Genomic DNA, 10,230 nt, shown 5'->3' with positions numbered 1-10,230 from the left:
AAATTTTCTCACTAAGTGTGATAAACTACCTGGTGAAACTTTACATGTCAAAGTTTGTAAAATTATTTTGGGTGTTCATATAAAAAAGCAACCAACAATGCCGTCCGTGGTGAATTAGGTAGTTTTCCTATTCTAATTGTCATGCTTTGTCTTTCTGTTAGATATAATTATTATTATTATTTATTCTTTCTTTATTGAGGGTAATACTGCTTCAGTGACAAGCACTGCTTTTCAAGCAGGCCCTCATTCTATACATGTTATAGCAACAAAATATATTACGATACACAATATTTACAAAAATAGCATACATAATATACTAGTATTACAAATAAGTATAATGGTATCATCAAATACAAGAAAATTATAAATACCATGATTCAAAATACAGAAATACAATAATTATATTTATACAAAAAATAAGCAAGCAAATGAACAAAATGTAGATAAAGACAGGCCTAAATTTCTTTAATTTTTGACTGAAATTGGCCTAAAGTCATATTTTCCATCTGCGCTCTTACTGTCGGTGGCAAAGAATTCCATGCATAGGCTGCCCTGACGTGAAAAGTATGTTGACCTGAATTTGATTTAAATTTTGGAACAATCAATGTATTAGAAGTATGATTTCTAGTTATATGATAAATGGTTATCATGAACAAAATCAAATTGAGAAGGTAAGTATGATGGATATTCATTCTTTAAACATTTGAAAACAGTCATTAATAAAGTATTATGCCATCTTTGATCAAGTTTAACCCACTGCAATGTATTCATTAAATCATTAGTTGGTGTCCTTATATCTGCTGAGAGAATTATTCTAGCTAAATTATTATGAAGTACCTGAAGCCTATTATGGTACTCTACACTAAAATTTGACCAGACCATGCTGCCATAATCAAAGTGGGGAATAACAAGAGCATTTGATAACATTACAGTGGTTTTATATGGAAGGAAATATTTTATATGTTTTATTAAATACCAGTTCTTTTGGAAATAGTTTTACTAACATTATCAACGTGAGCTGACCAAGACATCTTGCTATCAAATTTTACACCTAGATATTTAAACTCATCTACTCTTTCAATATCATTGTTGTTATATAATAAATGTACATTGTTGAACTTTTCAAGCATTTTGTTTGTACCAAAGATCATAAACTTAGTCTTTTCAACATTTAAAGTGAGTTTGTTTACTTTGAACCATTCAGCTACCCTACTTAGACATGACTCCATTTGAATTTTAAGATCAGATTCATTTTTAGCTTTACACATTTAAAGAGGTATCATCAGCATACATTACAGTTTTACATTCAGACACAGCATTAGGTAAACAGTTAACAAAAATGATAAACAGTAAAGGACCTATTGGTGGAAACTTAATATTAAGTGTATGAAAGGTGATCAATCTTTTGTTATTTCAGCACTCACTGATAATAGAAGATTAATATATCAAGTACGGTAATATCTTCTCATGGTCAACTGGTATCAGAAATATTTTAGCACTGATTAACAGACTTGATATTTGGGATAAACCTAATATTATTATGTGTAGTAATTTTAAGGATATTATTGATTCTAGTTTACAGAATGTTTACAGTTCACTTTGGATCACTCAAATTAATACATTTCAGTCTAAACTTAGAACTTACTGTATTTTTAAGAAGTCATTCCAAATGGAAAATTACGTTTTAATGTTTAGCCGCTCATCACAAACTCCTTTTGTAAACTCAGAGTTAGTGCACATATGCTGATGATAGAGAAGGGACGATATCTATCTCCCAAGGTAATCCCTGAAGAAAGACTTTGTAAGCTTTGTGATAGAAACGAAGTGGAAGATGAATTTAATTTTGTTATGAAATGCTCATTTTATAGCACTCTTCGTAATAACTTATAAGTCATTGAAGGAATTTGGCGATATAGACTCATCTTCTGATTCAGAAATTTTCAAGCTGATTATGAGTGCAAATGAATATATGATATCATTAAGCCTGTTATCAATTTTGTTAAATCAGCTTTTGAACATCGTGGAAATGTAGATAATTGATATATGTTTTCTCTGTTAGCTTTGTATCTCTTGCCATATATACATGTAAGACAGTATTAATTAGCAGGCCCCTATTCTGTAGAACTAGCTTATTGTTGTATTGTTCTTGACTATACCTGTATGTTGGGTTTAATGTCAATAAATTGATTGATTGATTGTTTGGGAACACAGAACAAGAAGCATGAATTGGTTGTTTACAAAAGACCATGAACAGCAATTAAACCTAATATACTTGACCATGGGAAGTCCAGACACTGGGTATTTGGTTCCATACATTACCATACTTCACAAACCATAATAGTTAGCATCCAATAAAACTAATTGGGTGGATTATAATCTCAATTTGACACTCCAATTGGATCTCATATTGGATCTCAAATTGTGTCTCAATTCTATTCAATTTGAGACAAAATGAGATCCATTTTCCAAAATGAGATACTTTTGAATAGCAGTGAAAGGCATGTTTATATTGCTTTTAAACATGTTTAATCTTGATGGTAAACTTTAATTCAAAAATGATAAATTCGTAATTTTAACCTTATATTAGGGATGACCAATGAACCATCAACTTGATTAGAACACTCCCATAGACATGCAGGGAGCTCAACTGTGCACTGCTTGCACAGACATTTCTAAATTGAGCTCATTCTTTTATTTTTCATAATTTTTCTGTAAAAATTGGAGATGTTAATGCCAATTATGTTTTGTAACTATCCTGCAAATTACAGCATCATAACTTATTTGGTTTTTCTGTAAGTGTGAGTCAAAATTGGTCCATCGCCACAGTGCGCTTAATTGCCAGTGGCCCAGTGCAGCACTGCTCAGAATGGCACAAAATATTCAGATGAAAAAGATCAGATGAACACCTTGACCTACTGAGCTGTAATTTGGCAGAGTTGTTGTTATTACCTCTATCATACCCTCTGTAAAAAGGACAAGTAGATCTCGAGTTAAAAATTAAATCACCAGCTTCCCTTTGAAATTTCCAAACACCTTTCGAATCATGTTAAATAGACACCTTTCTGAACATAAATGTGAAGTTTCATGCTCATTTGTTGTATTATTCACCTGATCTTAACCCTAAACATTTTCTTATATTTATACCATCTGCACTGACTTGCTGCTATACACGCCAAGGAGCTGTACTTTTAAAATACGCGCCTAATCAATAATGAGTCTTTCACTCCATTGTTAAAGTACTGTGCTCTCTGTAGCATATGGAGTGACCAGGCCCTGGATGTGATGGTTTTGTAGCACATGACAGTATTCATTCAAGCCTATCAAGGTCTGTTATTAGCCACTTGCTGAATGGCTGGGCATTATCAGCTATCAAAGAGATACCTTATGCTGCTGCCAATCACAATAGAGGTTAAACATTTTGTTAAAACCCCAGAAGTGATATCATAATTCGAAAAGTTTTTGACCGATTTTGACCATTTAACCACCAAAATACTTCTGTTGATGAGTTCTTTCCAGAAAACAATCTTTTGTAGCAAAAGAGGCAACATGAAATTATGATGGTCATCCCTACTTATATAGCTCGGGTGGTCTAAATGAAAAGATCGCCCGGATATTTTAAAGGGCATTTCGTGATCTACAGCATCATCCCCCCACTTTTCTCCAAAAAAAATTGAGATTTTGATATCACTGGAAACCTCTGGCTAAATAATGTTATAAATGTACAAAAACTTTCTTGCAGATTAATTCATTTAGCAAAGATATCATGAAATTTAAATTTCGTTCTGGTATACCAGAACGAAATTACAACACATTGTCTATCCATGGAGCAGTGTAATAAACATTATCATGCATAACTCGCAAACGCAATTTAGCCTGTTGGAAATTTTGCACACGTCCATGATGTCATGCCCCGTTGCCATGTGGCTTCGCTTTTCTGCAAATTATGCGAGCCAGCGGTATAAAGTCAGGCTCAGCTTCACAGCTGTGATTTATGAAGCGTATCTGACATTTCTTTGTGAAATTTACGATTCTCAGCAGACGGGATTCCATGAAAGTGACTAGTAAAAAAATATAATATAAGTTATTCTGCAGGATCGGTAATTACCGTAATAATTAATATTTTTTTTATTTTGTGAGTACCGTAGACGTAGTGCAAGTTGAAGTTTAATAGTGAGTTTAAGTGGTTTCGTAAGTCATGTACAAGAGTGTTCTCAGGAAGCTAAAAGTGACAGGCCGTCCTCCAAGAATGTTGACTGTATAAACCAGTTTGGCGATTCGCTAGACACATGAAATGTAGGTATCCTAGGTGAATTCAAATTTGCCATCAAATTGCATCATTTTATATATCAAATTAAAGCCCTTGAGTAAACAAAGCCAAAACTGAAAACCATTTTTTCATAGCACTTTCCGTAGCAAAGTTACATCTTGTCAAAGATTGACTTTCATCAAAAAGTTTCAGCTAGCAAAATTCCCCAAAACGACATTTCGGGGTGTTTCTAGATCTTAATTTCATTATGATAACAGCTTTTTTTAATGGAACTGCTATCCAAATCCCTCTAAAATTCCATGTGCGAGTGACTTATCACCATAAAAAATCATATATTTGGGTCAAGTGAAGTACCGTATAGAAAACATATTTATGTACGTTTCCTTCTTCGAACAGTTGTTTTAAATTTCTATGTAAATATGCATTGACATTGTCGGCGAATTTGACTGACTAGCAAACGTGTTAAATAAGGTTTGCCTGGGTTACCTATGAAATGAAGTGTGTGTGTTCACACAGTCTCATCACTGCATCAGTCGGACAGTTTCGCGCTTTGAACTTTAGTGACCTGCATTAATGTATCAGTTACAATGTCTGTGCAAAGTTCACAACACTTCATTTCTTGTTGACACTTCACTTATCTTAATCTTGCTTTATGATAAATACAAGTTGAATGAATGAACTATGCCTGGAACGCCTCCTAGTCCTATCAATTAATGCAAAATTCTGCACACACGTCCAACATGTCCAAATGGCAAAGTCCAGCCGTATTTTTGTTTACCTTTTTATAAGTCGGATTTGTGCTTGAAATGTTTAATGTCACACTTACATTTTTGAACCAGTTGTTACCGGGCATCCATGTGTGCATTGCAAAGCATAAATTTATCACTGTGATGGACAGAAAACAAGATTTCCTCTTGCTTTGTTCAGTCTCAAACTCATGAAATACGGGATTTCCCAGCTTCTGCAAGTGTTGTGTCGGAATCGGGATGACTCGACCTTCTGACAACTCGACCAACAACTCGACCTCCCTGACAACTCGACCTGCAGAATCGCCTAGTCTCCACGGCAGCCAGTTTGGTTCCGCTCCCTCCACACAGGAGGGAGCGTAACCAAACTGGCTGCGGAGGAGACTACAGAATCGCCGTGCATGCACCTGTGCACTTGGTGCATTCATGGGTGAATGCAAAGCGCACCAAGTTGTTGTTTAGTAGTGAGTGTCTGTCATTTTTTATAGATCCATTTAATATTATTAATACAGTAATTACCTGACCATTCTCATTTCTTTCACACAAATCCTAATGAGCTTGTTTTTGGGTTGGCGGCACCAGGAATTTTTTGGGGGGGGATTGGGAAAAAAAGTGAATTTCTGGGGGGAGGGAATTTCGTGGAGGCCAAAATCGACCAATTTTGCGCAAAATTGCGGCAAAATGTGATTTACGTAATTTGGGTGGGTTGCCTCAAAAATGGGGGCAACTTGGGACAATTAAGATAAATATTTGGCGGACTGATTCCCCCCCCCCCCCCCGTAGCGCGCCACTGGTTTTAAACACATCGGCCTAAAAAACGTAATAGAGCTCTAGATGATTTCACAAACGCCTGCGGCCTGACCTATATTAATTTTGGTGCAAATTCAAAATACTACTACATGTAGTTGCAAAGTAGCCTATTCATGCCAGGTGATAGTCTCATTAAGTAAAAATTGCATCTCGCGTATTTCTAGAAACCATCATCTATACACATTTAATAATCATTTTATTCTACAAACTAAAAACTTTATGTCTAGAGGAAATGTTACCGGTATTTGATTAAAGAATTAATAATGTCATAAGTATTAGTAGTCTTATAAAAACAAGAAACTTCAATTCAATTAGAAGGATTAAATTACTAACAAGCTCAGATTCCTGATTTACGGCTTCCGATCAAAGAATTATTTCACAGAACCTACATGTACACGTAAAATGTTTACCTCCCTATTTCATATCTAAGTATTTTGCATTACAATGTAGCCTATATTGTTTAATCTTAAACATTACATTTTTATTATATAATAAGAACGGTAATTAGGTGTCAATAAAGGATTAATTATTATAAAGGTGTATTGTAGGGGGTCGATGTAGAAGTAGGCATGCGTCTACCAATGTTGCTGAAAATTCAATTGAACCTGTAGGCCTACCTGTTGAACCAACTGATCTATGTGTGATTTGATAGGCAACGGATATCATTTGTTGTGCAATAATTATGTGTACCCCCGGGTGGTGAATTTTCAAAATTGTCTGCCAAAAATCGCTCCCCCGACCCCTTTGGCCGTACCAAAAAATCTTTGCCCCCCTTTTTGACATGCCAAAAACCTTTGCCCCCCATTTGACGTGCCAAAAATTATTTGCTCCCCCCCCTTACACACGCAATATTTTGGGAAACCCAAATTTAATAGGCCTAATGCGTTCCGTTTAATGTGTTCCGTTCCTAACGTTTTCCTACACCTATTTAGGGCGTAATATCGCTTGCCACCCCCTTTCGACCTGCCAAAAATCGCTTGCCTCCCCCTTTTGGCCTGCCAAAAAATCTTTGCCCCCCCTCCTATAATTCACCAGACCGGGGTAAGCTATACATAATTATTGCACCACACCTAATGGTTCTGATTCCCTATGACTATTGGAATCAGACTCCCGGTATTAACTACATTTTGTATAATGGAGATGAAGTAATATTGTTGGTCATTATTACAATTACCAAATAAACACCAAGGGCCGGGGGGTTGCTTGTATTTTAAATTTGAAAAGGTATTATCCCAAAGAAGATCATAGTATAAGTATTGACATAACTCCATCATAAAAAAAATCTACTTCAAACCTTGTTAGCTCTTGTTGTTCTTCTGAGGAACACGAAGACATTATGCTCAATATTATAAACACTTGCTTGTAGAATGACTTATTTTGATATTGTATGTTTGAAATTTGTAATATGTTTCAGTGAGTTTATTGATGATTCTTTCTGTTTAATTAAAGAGACAGGCCACATTTTACTAATCATAAACACATTACACATATATCTGCCTTTTCGTTGTTTAGAATGAAAATATGAAACTTTTTTCAGACACACTTTTTTTGAAAAAATTCTTCCCTATACTTTGGAATAATGACATTCTAGGGCATGACTCCCACTACAACATCAATGCCAGTTTTGGAATCCTTGGACAATTTCCTTTCAGAAAATGTATAATTTTGTTGGGTAGGGTCAACACTTTTCCAGATATGGTATTTTGAATGCTCGATAAGTAATTTTCAGGTTTTATCACCTTATTATCTATCGCATGGCCATAACTAATTTAGTTCTGTGAAACAAATTTCGTTTAATATTTAAAGAAGATAGATCGTGGAACGATGACACGTTTCGAGTCGCGAAAACTAGATTCTTTTATTGTTTCATATTTTAAGAACTGTAGCCAGGATTTATTGGGTAGTGTGGGATGCAGGGAGCAAATTAATTTGGGAATTTTCTTTCAAAAAGAACGCATTTCAAGTTTTCCCAAAGTTCGTAGCCTGCTATAGCTCCCAATTATGCAATTTTTGAACATGTTTTATCCTATTTTAAAATATTTTAAAATTATTTTCTTATGACGTTTGGCATGAAATGTGCCAAGGGTGGCTGAGGATTTATAGGGGGAGGGATTCATATCGTAAATTTGATTTAAAACCCCTATTAAAAATTTGGATCTAGTAAAAAAATGTCTAAATGAACTCCCAGACATCTAAACCAAGTAAATAAATACAGAAGTTCATTTAAAAGACCAATACTTGCTCAGAATGATTGTAAATGTGGAAAAAGAGGTGGGGTTACATCCTCCTATTTTGTGATTGTTTTTGCCTGCACTCTCTCATTTTTGAACCGATTTCCATTAAAAAAAAGGTGTCAAAATGCTCAGGAGGATGAACCACTTCAAATGAGATGTGTAGGTAAAATGTTTGAACCATTTCATTTTTTTACTATGTAACACAATTAAAGGTACCCCAGCCCAGGTTGTGACACAGGACATAGCGATTTGCCGTCCAGCTGTCCAGTCCTCTCTCCACATTCTATTTTCTCTCCCTTTACAGATTCACTGAATTTTGGTTTAGTACAAACATCCACATCAAACATAATAAGGGGTGTGCAATAATTGAACCATGGGGACGGAAAAATGGGGGGGGGGCAAGACATTTTGGCGAGCCGAAAGGGGGAGGGAAGGCAATTTTGGCAATCCGAGAGAGGGGGGGGCAAGCGATTTTGGCACACATTCATGAGCTTTCATGTGGCGCCTTTTTAATAAAATTCTCTAAAAAGGCTTAGGAAAACAGTACGGAAACGATTTTCCTGCTCGCTGCGCTCGCAACATACATCTATTGTAGACCATTTATAAGGTTTGCATATTGGGATCCCAAAAATTTGGCATGTTCAAAGGGGGCGGGGCAACGATTTTTTGGTGGGCCGAGAGGGGGGGCAAGCGATTTTTGGCGAGCCGTTTAAAAGTTTTACCCCCCGGGGCTCATAATTATTGCACAGCCCCTAAAAATAACCAAACGGATTTAGGAACCGTTCACAAACACTTGTTAGGGGAAGGGTCTGATGCAAAAAAAATTCGTCGCGAAATTTTTTCGCCCCCCCCTTTGAGATCTCAAAAATTCAGGGCCCTTTTTGACATGAAAATTATGGGTCAACCCCATAAAGCATTTAAACTCAATTTTCCCAGGAAATTTGTGGTCATTTTTTCAGCCCCCCTAGGAGGGTCAAAATTAAGGGGCCCCCTTTTTGCATCAGGCCCCACTAACAAGAATATTTTAATACAAGATTGGTTTCGTGGAACAAAATTAGTCGTGTATGCTGCATAAAGAGTCATTATAATATATTTTGTCCATTACGCTATACGCTAGGTCTATAGCCATGTGTGAATTATTAAACGAGATTTGTTTCACGGAACGAAATCAATTCAGTATAATTAGGAGATGTATTCAGGATATTGGAAAAAGCTACACAGTATGACGGCGGGGGGGAGTGGGAGGGGGTAGTGTGGGCGGGAGGTAGGCCTACTCAAGTTTGATTTTTTTAAAGTTCGAAATTTTGGCTAGATTGAGACAAAATTGGGCCATTTTTCGAAAAAAGGACCTATTCATAATACCCGTACCAAAATTGGCCTAGAAATTTAAAAAGGGGTCATTAATATACCAAAAGGCCGAAAATGCTATCCATATTTTGCGGCACGTCCCGTATGGTCATTTGTACCAAGTATATTAAAGTACCCCCCCCCCATGACGAAAACTTCGTGACCTCTTTTGTTCGACAAAATATTATTACGGGTTGTGAGCACTGTGTTACGTAATACAATGTAGAAAATTTAGCCGGCAAACACGTTTTAGCAAAATAGCTCCAGCAGGAAAAATGCATGTCACAATCACAAAAACGTTCATATTATTAATGTAAGGGGCTGTGCAATAATTATGAGCCCTATAAAGTAAAATTGAGGGTGACGGGCAAGAAATTTTTGGCGAGCCGAAGGGGGGGCAATTTTTGGCCAGCCGAGAGGGGGGGGGCAAGCAATGTTTGGCATTCATGGGCAGTTTTAAATAAAACGCTCTAAAACGGCTTAGGAAAACAGTACGGAAACGATTTAATATATGCAAATTTTCCTGCTCGCTGCGCTCGCAACATACGGTAGGCCTATATCTAGATCATTCATTGGGGTTGCAAATCTGGCAAATTGGGATCCAAAAATGAGAGGCTGGGCCAAGCGATTTCTGACAGGCCGAGAGGGGGGGCATGGGATTTTTGGTAGGCCGTTCAGAAATTCTACCCGGGGGTGTGGGGGCTCATAATTATTGCACAGCCCCTAAGGTGAACTTGTCTGTATGTTGCGTTGTCAGGGACGTCGAGTTGTTTGAAGTCGAGTTGTCCGAAGTCTTCTGACATTCGTTATGTCGCCCTCTGTTGAT

Source organism: Amphiura filiformis, chromosome 18, assembly GCF_039555335.1.
Source record: "Amphiura filiformis chromosome 18, Afil_fr2py, whole genome shotgun sequence".
NCBI classification, from domain to species: Eukaryota; Metazoa; Echinodermata; class Ophiuroidea; order Amphilepidida; family Amphiuridae; genus Amphiura; species Amphiura filiformis.
The sequence above is the reverse complement of the archived record's forward strand: the minus strand, read 5'-3'. Positions refer to the sequence as shown.